Below are 20,887 nucleotides of genomic sequence, written 5' to 3' on the forward strand. Positions count from 1 at the left end.
CAGAGGCAGTTGTACTCTGTCCATGAATCAGAATTCAACTGCATGACTGTAAGTTTGCAGAGAGTTGTCACAAATTGAGAACTCCTGCTGTTGCCAGGAGACCTACTCACTGAGCTGCCTCACAGGGTCCACAGTGTGAAACCAGCAGCCGATCCCCCCGGAAAAAGAAGGCCCTGGAACCCCAATTGAAATGTTCGACAGCATTTGCTCTTCTCAACCAGGAATCTGAGAGGCAGCTACTTGGCCAAGTGACTGGAAGAAATCCATGCTCGTTCCCATTTCAATAAAGTTGTACCATTTCAAAGAAAGGGGATCCAACACAACGCTCACATTAAGAACAGGACCGCGGGGATCACAAACAAGTAAAATGTTGCTGAAGATCATCTACCTCACAGCGGTAGCAGCAGGACATTGAGAGGGAGCTGCCAGAGGTTCAGGCCACATTCAGAAGCAGACGTGGAACAAGGCTTATCATTCTTAATGTCAGCTGGGTCTTAGCTCAAAGCAGAAAATCTCAGAAAGGTGTTTATTTGTGTTTTACTGACTATGCCAAGGCACTTGTGTGAATCATAAACTATGTGGAGCCTTGGGAAGGAGGGAAATCCATCACACATCACCGTGCTCATGTGAGCTTGTTCATGGATCAAGAGGCAGTTGTGAGAACAGAACAAGGGACTACTGCATGGTTTCAAGCCAGGAAAGATAATAAAATAGTTTCAAAATTAAGAAAACGAAAATGATGATGGCAATACATGTATGTGTGCTTGATACAATTGATGTAAGGATTCTTATAAGAGTTCTAAGAGCTGCCAATAAAATGATTTATAAAATTTAAAACAATAACAAGAAACATTTTTAAATATAGGAATGTGCATCAGAGTTTTATCCTCACATCATACTGTTCAGCCTATATGTTAAGCAAATCATCAGAGAAGCTGGATTCTATGAAGAAGAATTCTGCATCAGGATTGGAGAAAGCTAATTATCAATTTGTGATATGCAGATGCCTTCACATGCTTGCTGAAGTACTTGCGGAGGACTTGAAGTACTTGCTGATGAAGATCAAGGACGGCAGCTGTCAGTGTGGATTATAAATCAATGTGAAGAAAACAAGCACCCTCACAACTTGACTTACATTTAACATCATGATAAATGGCGAAGACGTTGAATTGGCCAACCTTTCAGTCTTGCTTGGATCCATGATCAGGGCTCATGGAAGCAGCAGTAAGATCAGAAGACAAGTTACTCTGGGAAAGTCTGCTCCACAAGACATCTTTGGAGTGTTGTAAAGCAAGGAAGGTACTTTGAGAACAAAGGGATGCCTGACCCAAGTCGTGATTCGCGCATGTGAAAGTTGGACATTGAATAAAGAAGATTGAGGAAGAATCGGTGCGTTTGAGTCGTGGTGAGGGAGAAGCATGCTGAAAGTACCATGACTGCGGAGCGGACACCCAGACATCTTAGAACAATTATCCGCCTAAGTGCTCTGTGGAGGCAAGCATGGCGAGACTTTGTCTCACGTACCTTGCACATGCTGTCAGGAGAGACCAGTCCCTGGAGAAGGACATCACGTTAGGTCAACTAGAGGGCCAGAGAAAGAGAGGAAGGCCCGCAACCAGATGGAGTGACACCATGGCTGCAACAATGGGCTCAAGCGTGGGAACCATTGGGAGGCTCTATAGGACTGGGCAGTGTTTTGTTCTGTTGTGTAAAAGGTTGCTCTGGGTCAGAACCAATTCAATGGCATCTAACAAGACTCTCGGAAACCTATCGGGGCAGTTTTACCCGTGAGAGGTCAACACTGAGACACTGAACGGAGACAGGATTGGGACAAAGAACGTCAGGTTAACATCGGCTTCATTAGGGTAGCGAAAGGGCTCCCGGGAGGGAAGGGGGAGCAGAGAAAGGGCCAGGAGCATCTTGAGTTCTGAGACCCAACAAGTGAGGTCAGGGAAATCGCAGCTTGTCAGTGAGGCATTGGGAGATATATAGGGCTTGAGGTAGGAAGATGTGCGCTGACAACAGGAAGGGAGATTTTTTGCTTGCAGCTGCATGACCTTGAGTCGGGATTAGTTAAAGTGTTCTATCTAATTTAATTTTAATTTCAGATATCATATATATTTTGCTTAACTCAAAACATGCTGTGTTAGTCTAGGTTGACTAGAGAAACAAATCCATAGAAATTTATTGTGTATAGGAGAGAGTTTTATATACAAGAGTAAATGAATATTGAGAAAACATCCCAGCACAGTCCAGAGCAAGTCCATAAGTCCGATACCAATCTATAAATACTCTTCAGACTCACAAAACACTTGTAATGATGCCAAACCCAGGATGATAACAGGCCAGTGGGTAAAAATTATTTGGATACAGTGGTGCTGTAAGCATCTCAGTGGTGGCAGGGGTCTCCACTTGGCTTCTCCAATTCCCAGGGCAAGGAGTCTATCAGCATAGTGCCTTGTGTCTTGTCAGTAGAGGGTCCCTCAGCAAGTGAGCTGGAAGAGAGAGTGTCTCCTGCTTCCAAGGAGGAAATCCAGAAAATCCCAGAATACTCAAGAGCAGGCCATGGCCACACAGAGGCCTCCTTGTTTGGAGATGTATGACTAAAAAGAATACACGTGTCTCCAGAAGCTGGGAAGTCCAAGGAAAGCAATGGTCTCTCTGAAGTCCCTGGAGGAATGCAGGCTTGATGATGCTTCCATCGTGAGCTGGTGAGTTCCAGGATGTAAGAGAATTCATTTGTGTTGTTTTAAGCCACCACGTTTACGACAACTGGTTCAAACCATCTACAGAATCAAATAAACGACTCCTACAGTGATTCTAAGACAAGGAGAATGTTCCTTCTAGTCCAGGATTTCTCAACATTTCCAATCTGATTCTTCTCAGTAGCCGGCGAGGGTGGTTAGCTGCACCCCTTTTATCTATCCACCCACTAGAAGCCAGTAGCATGCCGCTGCAATTTTTCTAAGCCAAACTCCAAGCCCTCTGTCATGGAGTCCATACCGACTCAACGCCACCCTCCGGGACAGGGTAGAACCTTTGCTGTCACTTTCCAAGGCTGTAACTCTAACCTGCACCGAATGTAGTTTCAGAGTAGACTTGATGGCAGTGCGTTTGGAGTTGGAGGGAACCTGATGTGAGTGGGAACAATACTCGGTGATGTGGCCAAAGAGAGAGGCTGTGTCTTGGTCAGTGAGAGCAATTGCGTTGGGGGAAGGGTGAGGGAAAAAACTTTGGAAGTTATAAACTCAGAAGTGAAATTTTTCTCAAGATAGGCAGAAGAAGAAAAATAAACATGGCAGAAGTGGGATTTGAACCCATACCCCCACCTGGAGACCAGGAAGCCCATTAATGGGAAGTTGAAGCTTGAGTCTGGAGCCTAGACCACTTGGCCATCCTGAAACAACAGACATTAAATGTCATGAAACACTTCCCAGTTAAAGTAGCTATGGAGATTGGGGTTACAAGAGGAATACACCAAATTCAACACATTTTCTGATTTGAGCCCATTCCAGGCAAAACCTCTCAATTCCTCCCTTATTTTGCCTCATCAACCCTTTATCTTATGTCTCCACCACAAGACCCATCTCATCTCCCATCCTATCCTTTCCTCCATCTCTGATTAGTAACTTGGAGAGAAGAAAATGATATCTGAAATATCATGAAATTCAGATAACAGAATGAGAACATCTATCTTTTATGCTCTTTGGAAATTGGGAAAACTAAATTAATCCAACCTTGTAGGTGCGATGATTTGTTTTTTAAGTCAAGTCAAAATGATCTCTGATTAACATCTGTTGTTTGTTCCGACCTATAGCGACCCACGCACAACAGAATGAAGCATTGCCCAGTCCTGCTCCTTCCTCATAATCATTCCTATGCTTGAGCTGATTGTTGCAGCCATGGTCTCAATCAAGTTCATTGAGCACTTTCCTCTTTTCCACTGCACCTGCACTTTACCAGACATGACGTCCTTCTCCAGGGACTGATCTCTCCTGACAACATGTCCGAAGTATGTAAGACTAACTTTTGCCATCCTTGCTTCTAAGGAGCATTCTGGCTGTACTTCTTCCACAGTAATATATAAAATATGTTCCCCAGGTGTATATATATCCTGATATTTTAAATGCCTGTGGTCTGTGTTTAATTTGTATGATTAAATGCCACACACACTGTTTTTGTAATCATTGTCACCATAGATAACAAAGGACTCTTATGTGTTATTTCTGCATATTTGTCAAAATTGTATTTGTCTCTATATAGAGAAAAACCAATAAATGGTGTCTTAAATGAGAGCTGCATTATTCACTCAAAATTAAGTAGCCCGCTCTTAGGCAGTCCAAAATGACACAGTTCCTCATGAAACAAGGCTGAGCCTATCTTCCTCTCAAGCCACCTTTTTAAGCTGCTGCATTTTGCCTTCCTGGTCTGTCTCCATGGGTGCTCAGAAAGTGTCTCAAGAACCAATCCACACTGGAATGAACCTCAGCGAGGACTCAGTTCTTCCAGTTGTTCATGACATGGTCTTCTCCCCACCCCCACCCCCCAACCCCCCCGCCCCCCCACTGACTGCGCCTCAAAGAAGTCTGAAGAGTAAATGTGGCCACTGAGGAATTCTGGCCAGACCGATGATCCCTCTTCAAGAACAAGGCGCTGTAAAATAATCTTCATTCTTCCTGCAATTGTGTGCTTGAGTTCACTTTTAATGACTGAATTACGTGGCAATGACATGTCTGCTTGGTGGTAACCCATTCTGGAATACTGGGGTCTAGAAGATTCAGGCACACATTGGGGGAGATGCAGTTCTTCCTCAAACTCTTCTTGATCATCCCAAATGGTATTCCCATAGGGCCCTTGATAGATCAGCTGATAGAGTATCAGCCTTCTACTCTGAGGGTGCAAGGTTCAAGTCCCTGTTCAGGCATTGGGAGTCTGCCTTTTGTTCCTCCCCTCCCCTCACTGAACCACTCCTATGCTTCACAAGGGAATTTAGGATCCTGAACAATAGGGAACACAAAAGTTAATTTGTGATCAGATTATTCTTTATTCATACTAAATTTCTGTGACTGATGAGGAGTTGCTAAATACTCTTGTGAGTGCAATGCAGATTGGGTTGGACCTACTAGAATATGAACTCTCAGAGATGAGTAGCAGGTCTTAAACCAGATCCTAGTACAGAGCTTTGCCCAGTTGGCACACAAACCATTGGTAAGTGAAGATGTAAGCACATCTTGAAGTTGTTTTGGTTGTCCATTAGTCCTTTCATTATAAAGTACTCTCCTTCGCCTGGGATTTAGATGATTTAAATTTGAAAATGGGTTTCTGTGCACCTCTCCCGCTCCTGTGCAGGACTTTTGAAGGACTTTGAAAGGTTAATAGACAAAAAGTTGATTTTCATGTGGTGTTACCATGTATGCAGAGAAGGGTCGCATTATCTCATTTTTACAAGGTCAATTCTCCTCCAGAGAAGAGTGAAATGATCGCTCCCAAAGAAATAGAAATCTACAAAAATGTGAGGTCCCATGCCCTTAAACAGTGCCTCAAAACTCCTCCAGAGAGTTGGACAGCAGGAATCTTCTCTATCTAGAGGTGTCTGACCAAAAAAATGTGAAGTAGCTTTTCAACAGTGAAAGCTGAACCATGGACTATTCGCTGGATTGAACCACTGGGCTGTCTCCAGCGCTCTCATTTGGTTTGTGAAAGGGTGGGATTTCTAAGAAGAGCTAGAAAAATCTCTGTCTTTGACGGCTTTTAGCATCTCCCCCAAAATTGGATGAAACACCTAGAGACTTGAACTTGGTCCTAGTTTTGTTTGTCTTGCAGGGGAATAAAATTAAAACAAATCATTTAACATCTACATTGTACATTCGTTGAATAGTCCATTAATGTGCATAACCGCAGAGGAAATGAAGATGAGAGTCCCACTCGGGGTGGGCTGAATCCACTCAAGGGCATTTTCACTGGAAGCAATCCATGATCGCAGAAAGGTGGGCAGGTAGTTGGGCAGAGCAGAGGGGCAATGGGGAATGGCATAGGAAGAACACGACGCAGGTTCTTTGTGTGAAAGCAATGAGGAGAGGAAGGGTCTAATTTAGAAGAAACTTCAGGAGAATTTCAGAAGGCCAGCCTTCTTGGTTAAATAGAGACTAGTTGGACCCTAAGTCTATGGCCCTTAGTCACCCTTCAAGCCTAGAACTGAACTCATTTACGAGGTAAAGGGCAGAATTTACCCAAATACACAGTTCAGGAGGTTTTTAAAGGAGGAACAATGGATACAAGAAACATAGGAAAGAAGTAGAATCGTTATGAGACGCGGAGGAGATTGCAATGATGAGCTGAATCACAACTTATGTGAATTGCTGAATGTGAAGCTATGCGTTGCTCTGTAAACTGTCACCCAATGCACAACTGTAAATTTGTTTCTAAAGGCATTATTGGGAAAGGCACCAGTGTTGGGTGTAGGAGACATTTTTGCAATCTCTGAATTTGAACTAAGAAAAATGTCCTCTTTTGGAAACTACTACAACTCCCTCACCCTTTCTTCATTAAAAAAAACAAACTCACTCTGACCTAGTATTCTCTAACATCTAATGTTAGGTTGAATGTCTATCTCCTGTTCTCAGTAATGATAATACTAATAGGAGGAGGGAGGCGTGCAGGGGGAAGGGAAAAGTGAGGAGCTGATACCAAGGGCTCAAGTAGAAAGCACAGGTTTTGAGAATGATGAGGAAAACAAATGTACAAAAGTGCTTGACACAATGGATGTCGGTGTGAACTGTGATAAGATTTGTACAAGCCCCCAATAAAATTATTTAATTATTAAAATACTGATGATAACAGCAGTACTATTAATAATAATACTGTCACTTCCCAAATGTTTCTTTAGTATCCTATAATTTGAATGAATTTATTATATTTCTAGTTCACTGCAACTGCTCTTTTGACTTTCACCTTTTATGGCGATGAACAGGTCTCATCATTTGGAGTGTGTTTTCTCTTCCCTGCACAGCATGAGGACAGACGGGCAAGAGAAAAAGGTGTTTATCTGTGAATGGATCAATACTTTCCTTAAGAATTTTGGCTTCAAGCTATCTAACTGTACAGGATTTGATTGAAAAAATACTACCTTGCTTTACTTAATCTAAATGAGGCTTCCTTGTTGTGACTGTTGCTGCTGCTTGGTTCTGTGCCATCAAGCTGGTTGGGACTCAGAAGGACCCTGTCAGGCAGAGAAGTGCCCCCAGAAGATTTTCCAGGCTGAAATTGTTATGGAAGTAAATTGTCAGGTCTTTTCTCCTGACGAGTGAGTGGGCTGGTGCATTCAAAGTCACATTCAGCAGTTGAATACTAAGACATTGTACCATCAGGGTTCCTTGTGATTTAATTAGACATATGCAATCTAATAAGCAAAGTAATAATGAAAAAAGAAAACAGAAGATGCTGTATATTCTGATAGCATTGTCCTAAAACAATCTGTCTTCATTTTTATCTTTAACTTGCTGACAACTTTTAAGCCTACAATTCCTTCTTTCCATTTTGCCCCATATGAGAGCAAGAAAGTTCATGGACTCCCTCCCTCCCTTTGCCCATGGCAGGCAGTTCAAAGGAAAGAAGTTCTGTCTGCGTATGAAATCCTGCTTCCACCCATGACCCGCACTAAACCACAGGGTCACTCTCCCCTCCTTCACTTACTCAAACAGGCCCCTTGAGTGCCTGCTCTCCTCTCCCTAGGGAACAGTACATATTTATTAAAAATTTTATAACTTTTTGGAAAGTGAACAGCATCATCAGACTTGACACTCAACTATCAATTAGAAAGTTGTCCATCCTAATTCTACTGTGTGATCACACGCACTTGGTTTTGTGAGTATGTGTCAGAGATGACGTCACCCATGAGCGGCCTGTCTTCTCTAGCTTCCATTGCTCACTGGCTCTGCTGCCTGCAGACTAAAATATATCTGTCTAGTTCTATCTGTATAGGATGATTGCTTTAATAATTGTCATCTGGGGAGAAGAGTGTGGTATCAGGGCTCTTCTGAAAGTTGTCCTTCACGAGCCGCTTTCCTATCAGACGGAGATTATTGTAAACTTGATTATGGTTTATGGAACTACGGTATGAAATGATACTTGGTCAGGTGACCTCCCTCTTGACCCAACCTAAATTTGCTTTAACCTTATATATTTCTCGCTTGATTCAAAACAGAAATTAATTTTGTCCCCCCCTATTTTAATATTGCAGATGGTCTTTTCTTTCTTACTCTTTATTTTTATATTATTATTCTATTTTTAAAAAAATTGTTTCTGTTATGTTTCCCAGGTTATGAAGCACAGAAGGGATGAATGATGCACAGACCCAATAACAGATTAATGAAGAGGGGGCCCGGGGGTTGGGCAGCGAGGGGCAATTGAAGAGCAAATAATGAATGTAGTAGGCAGCAGAGAGCACTACAATTGATGGCGATGATGTATAGAAAACTCTTTTTAAACGCAACTTCCAAAAAAACCTCACCATGGAGTCAATGCTGACTCATAATGACCCTCCTTCAGAGTACAAAAACTTAGATAAATGTGAAACACATTGGCAAACATTCTGGATTCAAAAATGTCCTGCTTATTAATATGCCAAGGGGTTAGTTCATGCCCACCTTTAGTTCAAGATTCCTGAATCTAATAAGGTAGTGATTGTCATGGGGGACATGGCATATATTGACTTTGGACTTGCTGGAAGGGGGAATATGAATGTGAAAATCATAAATATAAGTTCTTAGGTGAAAGGAGAGGCATAGAGAAACAACACCCCCCCCCAAAAAAAATCAGCTGAGATATGAATGGTACAACCTAAGTTAAAACATTCATATACCTGATTGGAGATCCTCATGTTTGCCAGTGTTCTACATGGTGGAAATGAATGTCTAAAGAAAAGAAGAAGAAAATGTTTTTATATAATGATGAAGATAACTAGCAGGTGGAACACACAAAATTTCTTTAAATAGGAGAAGTTGTTAGAGTGGTTAGGTACTGTTGGAAGAGCTAGAAGGACAGAATGGCCAACACCAGGACAGACGTTCAAGATGAAAATAAACCGAGAAATGTATCACATTTATTAATAATAATTAATCTCAAAGATATGAAAGCCTCCTAAATTGATCTGTTAGTTCAATGAAATTCCAATATAAATTTCAATAATATATAATATAGAGTTGATAAATTGGTTCTACAATGATATGGAGGTGCATGGGACCCAAAATAGCAAAGGTATGTTCGACTGAAATAGAGAGGTAATTGCCAATATGCTGGCAGGTCTTACAAGACACTAGTTATTAAGTATTGCAATACAGGGGCAAGTAGAATCTTAATGTGGCAAATGAGTGTTCAGCAAAAGATCCATGCATTCATATCATTTGGTATATTAAGAGACATGGCATGTCAAGTAAGAAAAGAATTGTGGCAATTTAAGAAATGGATCTAAGAAAAATACACTAGCCTCATAGGGAAAAATGGGAAACTGGATGTAAATTAATACCAAAAGGATATACATGTCAAAAAGAAAAAAAGAAAAAAGCTCATCGGTATGTATGTGAATCTCTCAGGACCCTGTGTATATATTATTCTAGATAATAAAACAGAAAAAAAAAACAATCAAAACAGTAAATGGACTACACTCCTGATGGAAAAGCTGATGTGACAAGGGGGACAGCAGTCACCAATAGTAGTCCTCGGAATCCACTGCAGACCAAGAGCCCGGGTCCCCTGGAAGAACCTCGAACCAGTCAAGTTGTCCATGGGATATTTCAGGAATTGAGCGACGTAATAGAAGACCAAGCAGGGAGGTACTATCTTCATGTCATGCTCCATGCTTTCCTCTAATCCCAGTGCCTAACATTGGATAAACCAATTTCGAAGCCAGATGTTGAGAGAGGTTGAGAAATTCTGCTTATATAGTCCAGTACTTTTGCCAAACAAAGCAGCAAAGATCATGGGTGATAGATAATTCTGAACACAAATAGTAAGATTTACAAAAATACCACAAGTGCATAACTTTCAAAATGGAAAATTATTTTCTCATTATTCAGAAGGGCCAGAAGTGCAAATTCAGAGCCTGGGTCCCCGGGGAAGACCTTCATCTATCCAGTCTCTAGGAGAGAGCAGTTCTTGGATTCCTGGACTTGCAGGCTCATCTGCCTCCATTCTCAATGGCAACTGTCTTCTCCCTGCACGTGTCTCTGTATGTTCTGCTATGTTGATTTCGGACCCGGCCTATTCTGATATGACCTCATCAGTATAATAAAAGAACATGTTTATGCTGAGCACATCATAACTACAGAGAGAGGTGTCAGGCCTTCAGTACATATTCCAAACCGATGGTGGTGATGACTACACAACTCTTCTTGATGTGATTGAACTATTGAATTGTATAGGTGAAGTCAATGTCCACAAAACTGTTACCAATATATATTCCATACATACTGAGTCCTTCACTACACAGTTCAGTTCATAAAAGTCCCCCTAAAGATATATTGAAGTTAGGGTGAGTGGGGTGGAAAGGGGGAACTGATTACAAGGATCCACATGTGACCTCTTCCCTGGGAGAGGGACAGCAGAGAAGGGGGGAAGGGAGACTCCGGATAGGGCAAGATATGACAAAAATAATGATGTATAAATTACCAAGGGCATATGAGGGAGGGAGAAATGGGGAGGGAGGGGGGGAAAAAAAGAGGACCTGATGCAAGGGGCTTAAGTGGAGAGCAAATGCCTTGAGAATGATTGGGGCAGGGAATGTATGGATGTGCTTTATACAATTGATGTATGTATATGTATGGATTGTGGTAAGAGTTGTTTGAGTCCCTAATAAAATGTAAAAGAAGAAAAGAGAAAAAAATGATTAGGGCAAAGACTGTACAGATGTGCTTTATACAATTGATGTATGTATATGTATGAACTGTGAAAAGAATTGTATCAGCCCCAATAAATTGTTAAAAAAAAAAAAGATATATTGAAGTTTTGACACTTGTATCCATGAATGTGACTTTGCTCTGGAAAATAAGTGCATCAATTTCCTTGTTTGTTTTGCAGATATTATGAGCTAAGTTAACAACGTGGCAGTGCAGGGCCCTAATCCTCTCTAAGGAGAATCAAACCAATAATCCAGTTGCAGTTTCGTCAGTGCTGACTCATGGAAACCCCTTGGGTGCAAAGTAGGACCGCACTCCATGGGGCTTACAAGGCTGGGAACTTTCGGAGGATGCAGATCATATCAGCGCTTTCTTCCAAGGTGCCTCGGCATGGGTTTGAGTCACTGCATTTTTATTCATAGCCGCACTGGTCCTCAGAGACTCCTCTGGCCCAGTCATGTCTTACAAAGAGAGTCGCACCCTGAAGGAGAGAGAATAGTCCATGCCGATCCACTTGCTCCCCAGGAATGGCGGTTAATACCCATGAGAAGCAGAGCTGACAGAGACTAGGGAGGATTTTGTCCCCTTGAGGTGACAAAGAGAGTAGCTTTGCTGATGGAAAATTTCCTTTTTTAAAGTCACACAGTGTATGGTGTTTGTTACATAAACTCAGTTTCTTCTTTCTTTTTTTTGAAACTAAGTTTCTTACTAAGAAATTCTAAGACACGCCATCCATCTTGATGTTTCCCCTCAACGTGTCATTAAGGACGGGAGGGTGGGACTACTGCGCTCTAGACCATGTGTGTTTGCATTTACACACCAAGCTTCCCCTTTGTGAAGACAACTTGGATTTCTTCCTCTTTCAGCTAGTCATGGAAAGGCAGAGGTTCTCAACATGTGGGTCACGACCCCTTTGGGGTCTCGAAAGACCCTTTCACAGGTGTCGCTTAAACCATCAGAAAACACATCTTTCCCAAGGTCTTAGGAACCGAGACACCGCTCCTCTGTCCGCTCCAGGCTGGTTCACCCACATGCGGAAAGTACACAGACCCAGCGTGAAGACATTATTACCCATGCTACACCATGCTTCAAGATAAAATTTCATTTATTTGTAATTATAAAGAATGATTTCACAATATATAATTACATTTTGTTTGGTGATTACTCACGATGCTTTAATTATGTTTAATTTTTTACCAATGAAAATGCATACTATTTAAAAAAAGGAAAATACATCCTACATATTAGATATTTACATTACGATTTATAACAGTAGCAAAATTACAGTTATGAAGCAGCAACGAAAATAATTTTTTGAAAAAAAAAAAGAAAAGAATTTTATAGTTGGGGTCACCACAACATGAGGAACTGTGTGAAAGGGTCGCAGCATTAGGAATGTTGAGAACAGCTGTCATAAGGACTTACTTTAATCAGCAGTTTTCAATTGAGACAGAGGAACGGGGGACACACGGTGACTGACAACACTGGTCTGGAATACATGCTTATGCAGCTGACTTAGATTAGATCTCTTGGCCCTGCATGTTTCCTATCCTGGAGGAATCTCTCATTGTAAAATGGATTCCTGATCTTATCCTTTAGTGTGTCTGAGCAAATCCAGTGACTTATGGTATGCTCTGGCTATATGACCATTTACATTTTTGTGGCCACATGATGCATGCTTATTGGGGTCTAGAAGCACACCCAGACCTAGTTTTTGAAATAGTGCCATGGTTTTCTGCCAGCCTTCTTTAGGGTATATAATAACCAGAGCTATTAGAGATCTGGAGAAAGACTTACATGGGTTCAGTGTCTGTCACACATTTAATGTGTTGAAAATTGGTCTTGTTCTAGATTCTGCTATCAGGACTGGAAAATTGTTTACAATATACTTTTTTTTCCTTCACAGATACTTCTAATATTAAGAATTCTGCTAGATCATTCTTTAAACAGATGGAAAACAAATCCCCAGCTTCATGTGGAAAGGAAAGAGACCTTGGATAAACAAAACACTACCAAAGAACACCGACAAAGGAGGAGGTCTCTAACTTCTCAATTTCACAGCGCGGTAATGAAAACAGTCTGGTATTGGTACAAAGATAGCTACATAGACCAATGCAACCAAATTGAGAACTAGAGACAAATCTCTCCACCTACAGAAAACTGATCATTCACAAAGGGCCTTAACTCATTCAATGAGGAAGAAATCATTTCTTTAACAAGAGGTGCTGGGAAAACGGCATATTCACTTGCAGAAGAATGAAACAGGACCCCTACCTCACACCATATAAAAAGTGGACTGAAAACCAATCAAAGGCTGAAATGTAAAAACCAGGACTCTACAGAGCATTAATGAAAAAAAAGTAGAGTCAGACTTCGTGGCCTTAATTCGTGGTATACATATATTCCTAAAAATAATAAACCCCACACGAACATCACAAGGCAAAATAAATGACTGGGAACTTCCTAAAAGTCAGACAAACATGTGCATAAAAATACCAAAGGAGTAAAAGAGACACCACAGACTAGGGAAAATATTGACAATAACATATCGGACAAGGGCCTACCTTAAAAATGTATAGAAAACTTCAACAAGAAAAAGACAAATTTTGAAAATGAGCAAAAGACATGAACAGACACTTCATGGTGTTACACATCCACACGTTGGCAAAAAGTTGGGAATAGAAATACTGTATAATGCAGCATTTTCTCTATTTGGTACATAGCCTAGGGCAATAAGAGCCACAAAATGAAAAGATAAATGCACATCCATGTTCATGGCAGCACAATTCACAAGAGAAAAAATACGGGAACCACCTAAATGCCCAGCAGTGGAAAGATCCATAAGGTAAACTTTTGTACACTTAGTGGAATACTACATGATGTTAAAGAATCACAAGGATTCTGCAAAACACCACACAACATAGATGAACCTACCCAAGGACAAATACCGTGAAACCACCATTATAAAAATGAGCTGATGCCAGGGCCTTAGTGGAGAGCAAATGTTTTGAGAATGATGAGGGCAATGAATGTGCAAATGTGCTTTACACAATTGATGTATGTATGGATTGTGATAAGAGCTGTATGAGCCCCTAATAAAATGATTTTCTTTAAATTTCAAGAATAGGTTTTCACCTGAAAAGAAACATTCTGTGTTGATTAACAAAGAGGAGAGGCGAAGGGAGTGAGGAGTAGTCTTAGACTAAAACATAGACAAGTATTAACTTGGATGAAAGTATTAACTTGAAAAAATATATGCAGACAGAAGGAAGCTAGAAAAAATATGGAGTCACGAGAAGACACTAAGATTTGCAAGAGTTAAAGGGAACAGAGGCAAATACCGTTTTGCACACAATCCTGCAATAGTGAAGATCTATGAATAAGTAGATGCTTGGCTAGACACTCAGGCTAAACAGGTGGGAGAGGGAGAATGTGTATTTACACCCACAAATACATAGAGTTTTGACAAGGGACATTTCTATATGTGTACTTATCTTTGCTGTAAATGAATCCATGAAAATGGTGGAGATCATAGGAGGGAAAGTTATGAAAACTTCTCAGTCACTGCCATCCAGTCAGTGTTGAAAACTTTTAGACATAACTAAATGTCTTGAGGAAACAGGTCGCAGGGCCTAGGGGATCAGAAGCAGAGTCTTGGGAAACCAAGGTGAAATGGTATCATGTAACTCACAAAGCGAGTGCTCCAACATCTAATTGAATTGAGAAGCAGCTGGGATCTTACCATCTCAGGAGCAGCCACGTAAGGTGCAGACATGGGTCCCTGCTCTGCCAGAGGAAAGAAGAGTAGCCCGAATGAAAAGACAATAGACCAACGAACCACACAAACCTCAGTCTGCACATCCCGGAGGCCAGCACTCGAGAGTGCCGAGCGACCGCTACCCACTGCTCTGGAAAGGATCCCATTAGAAGTAGTAACTTGAAAGAAAGTTCATGTAAGTTGTTGACTGTAAGAACTATGATCTGCTCTCCAAGCCTTCATCTAATTTACAAGAAAAACTTAAAAACACAAAGCCCAAACCAACCAGGTGGGTCATGCAAGTCCCATGTCACTTGGTATTGATGGGTCTGCTCTAGAGGTGGAAGAACAAAGATGTTCCTTCCAGTGGGGCTCCTCTGGACTCCTGCTCCCACCCCAGGTTAGTGAACCACCCCAAGAGAAATGTCAAGGGGTCTACTTCCTAGTAATTCTAACACCAGCGGACTATTTTTACCTGGATATCTTTTTTCTATTTCTCCTGGTAACTTAGGAATGACGCAGTTAACACTGGGAGAGGGAAACACATGAAAAGGGACTCGAATGTAAGTCCTTTCAGGCCAGTAGCTTTGTCAGTTTTGACTGCCATGCATTACAAATCCAGAAAGGCTCCCATACCGGCTGTTACCTAGCTCTAACTGAAACACAACTGACAGGTAAGGCCTGAGGTGGGACTCAAACCCCTGGAGAGAAGATGGGAGGAATCGGAAGAAAAGGGGGCGGGGCGTGGGGGAGGATGCTGCCTGAGAAATGACGCAACGTGGAAAAGCTTTAAATGACGTCACTCTCGCTGGCAAAAGCCGGTCAATAAGCATAAAGAGAAAGGAATTATAACCTTTTTTGGGATCCTATACCTATAGCCCAGATGGTCAATGCGTTCTCTCTCTCTCTCTCTCTCTCTCTCACTCTCTCTCTCTCTCTCTCTCTCTCTCCCTCCCTCCCTCCCTCCCTCCCTGGGCCTCAGACTCTCTCTCCGTCCTTGTCTCTCATTCAATCCGATAAACAGCGAGAGCTCGCCCCGACAACTCTGGGGAAGCAGTTCCATTGCGGGAGGGAAACGGAGCACGGAACTTCCTGGTGGCAGGGTGTCGTCACCAAGGCTACTTCTTCCTCCTGAAAGACGATTCTCAGAAGGACCAGCTTTTCCTTCTCTTTTGCTCACCGTCGGTTTCCCTTGCTCGCTGCCGCGCACCCACGGCCCGGTTCAAGGCCCCGCTGGCCCCCGCGAAGACCCCGGGCTCTCCGACTGCAGCCAGTCCGTGCGCGATGGAAGGCGCGACTCAATTCTCAGCTCAACCTTAACAGCTCCATATGGGGAATAATAAACTCAACATCTAAATTCTAAATCCACTTCGAGATATCAGTATGCACGAAACCCTAAGGAGTTTGAGCGCCGAGTTCCCGGGAGATTCTGACCTTCGGTTTTCTTCAGTTGCAAAAGCCCACACATCTTTGAACTTGCTTTTCAGTAACAGTTTGCAAGGAGACGTAGAGTACTCTGAGACGAAAGCCCAAGGCTAGAAGATAAAGGTGGAAAAAAAAGAAAGAGGAAGGTGGGGTGGGGGGAAGCAAAGGAAACACCTTAGATCAAATTCATAAAAGACAACGAGAAATAAACATTAGGAATGCGCCGAAGATCCTCGCACAGTTAAGGAGCAGAGTGGCGCAGCGGAAGCGTGCTGGGCCCATAACCCAGAGGTCGATGGATCGAAACCATCCTCTGCTAAGTTTATTATTTGAATTAGCTGATGTCTCCTAAATTTTCCCCAAGGCTGTAGCAGATTCCTGACAATAGGACCAGAGAAGCAAACACTATCTAAGCGTTAGGCAAAGCGACACCGTCTTGTCCTTCCTGATCTTAAAATATGGAGTTTGTTAGATTTCACAAGTCAGAGACTTGCTGTCTTGTTAGATCTAGAAAAGCATCTCTATTGTCTCTCTTTAAAAGCAATTCTTTTTCCAATTATAAAACCCATGCCTAAGAAAATACAAGACATAAAAATTAGACAAAAGTTCAGTGGTAGCTATGCGATATCAGCCCCATAGCTGTCACCATGCCTTTTTTTTTTAAAAAAAAGAGAGGTACATTCAACAAATCATATCATCTTGTTCAACTCATCCATCCCCTCAACATACAACCTTTTATCCCTCTTGTTCTCCGTTTCCATTCCTCGTTCTCTCCTAACCCTCTGCACTTTGTCCTTGGGTAAATGCTGCCTCTATGTGCAAACTGTGCAAACAAAACAAAACAAAACCAAAAAAAAGCAGATGCAGACATCAATTTTAATTGGAATTTGAAATGTACCAAGTATGAATCTAGGAAAATTTGAAATTGTAAGAGATGAAATGTAACGCATAAACATTGACGTTCCGAGCTGAGACGGACTGGTATCAACCATTTTGAGTCAGAAAATCTTATGGTTTACTATGCTGGGAACGACAGATTCAAAAGGAATGTCAGTACATTCATCTTAAAAAAAAGACTTTTTAAAATAAATTTTGAAGCGCAATGCTGTCAGTGATAGGACAATATCTATCTGCATACAAGAATATCCAGTCTATAAACTATTATTCTGATGTATGCACCAACCACTAAAACTAGTGATGGAGAAATTAAGGAATTCTATCATCAGAGACTTCAGTCAGAAATCGATCAAACATACAACCAAGATGCATTGATAATTACTGGTGACTGGAATGCAGAAGTTGGAAACAAAGAGGAAGGAATAGTAGAAAAACATGGTTTGGTGCTAAAAATGAAGCTGAAATTGCATGGTAGAGTTTTGCAAGATCAACGACTTCTTCATCACAAACATATGTTGTTCAACAACACAAATGACAACTATACACATGTACTTCTCTGGATGGAGTACATAGAAATGAAGTTGACTGCCTCTATGGCCAACTATATTGCACCTCAAATAAAGCCAAGTGTCAACTGTAAATGGGACCGTCAACTGTTTGCATGTACATTCAGATTCAAGCCAAAGAAAATTAAAACAAGTCCACCAAAGCCAAAAGAATCTCCTTGAATGGGTTCCACCTGAATTTCAAGTACATCTTAAGACCAGATTTGATACATTGAACACTAATGACAGTAGACCTCATAAGCTCTGTGATGACATCAAGACCATCAAACATGAAGAAAGCAAGGGGTCATTAAAAAGCCACGAAAGAAAGAAAAGATCAAAGTGAATGTCCGAAGAGATTCTAGCACTTATTCTTAATTGTAACACAGTTAAGATAAAAGGAAGCAACGATAAGTCTAAGAGCTGAACAGAACATTCCAAATGACAGCTTGAAAAGACAAAGTCAAATATTACAAAGAAATCTGTAAAGACCTAGTGCTACAAAACCAAAAAGGAAGAACACGTTCAGCATTTCTTAAACTGAAAGAACTCAAGAAAAAAATTAAAGCCTTGAGCTGAAGTATTGAAAAATTCTAGAGGCAAAAGATTTAATGATGCAGGAAGCATAAAGAGCAGATTGAAAGAATACACAGTCCCTATACCAAAAAGGACTAGCTGACACTCCACAATTTCAAGAGGTAACATGTGAGCAAGAACCAACGGTATTGAAGAAAAAGTTCAAATGGTTCTGAAAGCATTAGCCATAACAAGGCTCCAGGTACTGATGAAACAACAGTTGAAATGTTCAACAAGCTGATGACGCACTGGAAGCACTTACTCTTCTTTGCCAGGAAATTTAGAAGACATCTCCTTGGCCAATGGATTGGAAGAGATCTGTATTTGTACCCATTCCAAAGAAAGATAAATAATAGAATGCTTGAATCATACAACAATATCATTAACATCACATGGTGTGAGGGGAGACCAGCCCTAACACTATCACGGGTTCGTAGGTGCAACTGTAGAGTTAAGATATATAAAATTATAGTAAAGTCATAGTAGACGTGATAGGTGAGAGAGTAAAATAAAGGAGTCAGACACATTTCATAGTAACATGCTCACCTCAGCCCTTCTTGATGGTCCACGTGGAGGTGCGGGGAGGAAGAGGGTAGGAGAGAAAACGATTTATTTCTAACCAAGGCTTATATATCTTGTGGGAGCATACAAGCCCCCTAATAACAGGTAACAACATACATCACAGGAAGGGGTTGTACCATAGGCAATACTGCAAAGGGAGGAGGACTCTCTAGGGGTGTACACACTATAGGTAGAGGAGGGATTAAGGGTACACAAGTGACAAGATGGGAAGATACTAGATTCATGATGGCAGCCTAACCTTGATTGTCTTCAGCTGGAGACATGATTTATTCTCAGCTTTCAGAGGTAGCAACCCACTGTGCTGAACAGTAGGGAGTGAGCCCTACCTGTGCTGGGACAGACAAAAGGGTCTGTTTGCTCTGGATGGCTGATGCCTACAGGGAGAAAACTTGGCAGTCGTCTAACATTAGTTCTAAGCAGTGTCCTAGTTCTGACCTATATTTGGGGGTGAAAAGCTGGAGAAAAGTATTTTTGTATCCCACAGCATGTAAATAAGATTCTGATAAACATCATGCAATAATGGTTGTAGCAGTACATTAACAGGGAGCTGCCAGAGGTCCAGGCCACATTCAGAAGAGGATGTGGAATAAGGTACCCCATTGCTGATGTCAGATGTATGTTGGCTGAAAGCAGAAATACCAGAAAGATGTTTCCTTGTGGTTTATTGACTATGCTAAGGCATTTGACTGTGTGGGTCATAACAGACTGTGGATAACTTGTAGAAGAATGGGAATCTCAGAACACTACATTGTGCTCATATGGAATTAGTACATGGATCAAGAGGCAGTTGTGGAATTTGTACATGGATCAACAAAACAAGGAAATGAATACTGCATGGTTTAAAATCAGGAAAGGTGTTCATCAGAGTCATACCCTCTTAGCATCCTTAGTCAATCTGCATGTTGATAATCAGAGACACTGGATTATATGAAGAAGAATGTGGCGTCAGGATCAGAGGAAGGCTTAGTAATAACCTGCTGTGTGCCGATGATGCAACCTTGCTGGTTGAAAGTGAGGAGGATTTGAATCAACTATGGGTGATCTGGAAGGATTACTGCCTTAAAAAACAAAGTATCCACTGGATGGCAGGGAGTTTGTTTTTGTTTTTTTTTTTTAGTGAGAGGGTAATACCGTTCACCTTAAGCAATCACCAAGGATCTATCTGTCATCTCGCTACCATCTCTGTCAATATAGCTTCCCCCCGCCCTTGTATAGCTTTTTAGACAAAGACTTTTGTTGTGTTGGGCTCTGAGGTTTCCTATTTCTTTTCTGACATGTCCTATAACCACGACCTAACTCCATGGTCGGAAGAAAGAATAAAAGACGTTATATTGGATAAAAGCAAGAAAACGGCAACAGGAGAAGAAGGAACTAAGAGGTGGGGGAAAGATGGAATGCAAGAAGGAAAAAGAGGCGGGGGGGATGGCAGGTGAGGAAACTGGAAGAGTGCAGATAATATTAAAGCCCATCGTGAGCCTTTGCAGGAAAACAAAACAAAAAATCATAATAGTTTTGTGTAAGGAATAATTTATTCTCATCCAGGACCCCAGTTCCAACTAATATCACTTCTTAAAATACATTGTAGGTGAAAGATTGTGAATTTCCTGGGAAGCTGCTGAAAGACTGTTACAATCCAGAGTGGATGAAATCTGTATCCAAAGTGCCTTACTTCTTAAGGTTGATCAAATAACTGGGTGTGTTTCAGCCTGACTCAGGGAAGTCAGTAGGAAAAATGCGAAGTGGTTAGCTAGGGCCCCACCACGGGGAAGAAGCAACCTTCTGATCTGCAGTTATCATCCTGCATAATCCCCACCAGGCTTGTCAGGATGGCCGAGTGGTCTAAGGCGCCAGACTCAAGCATAGCTTCCCTTATCTGGGGTTTCTGGTCTCCAGTTGGAGGCGTGGGTTCGAATCCCACTTCTGACATAGCAGTTTATTTTGTCCCTTCAACAATTTATGTAGCCTTGGAGGTCTGTTTTACTCTATTGCACTCGCCCGCCCTGCTAAACCCCACCCTTCTTGGGTCTCCCAAATGGTGGCCCAACACTCCTATTTTTTTCTTTCCATCCCACTGTCTCCTGTCTCCTTCAGTCTCCTTCTACTGCTTCTAGTCCAAGTTTTTTTACCCTCACTATGCCCGGTTCCAAGAAACTTTTTATTGGGAATAGGATGAAGATATACAGAACAAATCAATTTTCTATTCAACAACAAAT

At 41.6% G+C, this 20,887-nt stretch overlaps 2 non-coding genes across 2 annotated transcripts; both read left to right on the top strand.

Annotated features, from left to right (window-relative positions):
* The first annotated feature begins 16,321 nt into the window (after positions 1–16,321).
* Positions 16,322–16,393, top strand: TRNAM-CAU (transfer RNA methionine (anticodon CAU)). Its single transcript has one exon. It is a non-coding gene; the product is annotated as a tRNA-Met (tRNA).
* A 4,101-nt stretch (positions 16,394–20,494) lies between these two features.
* On the top strand, positions 20,495–20,600 carry TRNAL-CAA (transfer RNA leucine (anticodon CAA)). The gene is made up of 2 exons: positions 20,495–20,532; positions 20,555–20,600. It is a non-coding gene; the product is annotated as a tRNA-Leu (tRNA).
* The last annotated feature ends 287 nt before the right edge of the window (positions 20,601–20,887 follow it).

Source organism: Tenrec ecaudatus, chromosome 1 (genome assembly GCF_050624435.1).
Source record: "Tenrec ecaudatus isolate mTenEca1 chromosome 1, mTenEca1.hap1, whole genome shotgun sequence".
NCBI lineage: Eukaryota > Metazoa > Chordata > Mammalia > Afrosoricida > Tenrecidae > Tenrec > Tenrec ecaudatus.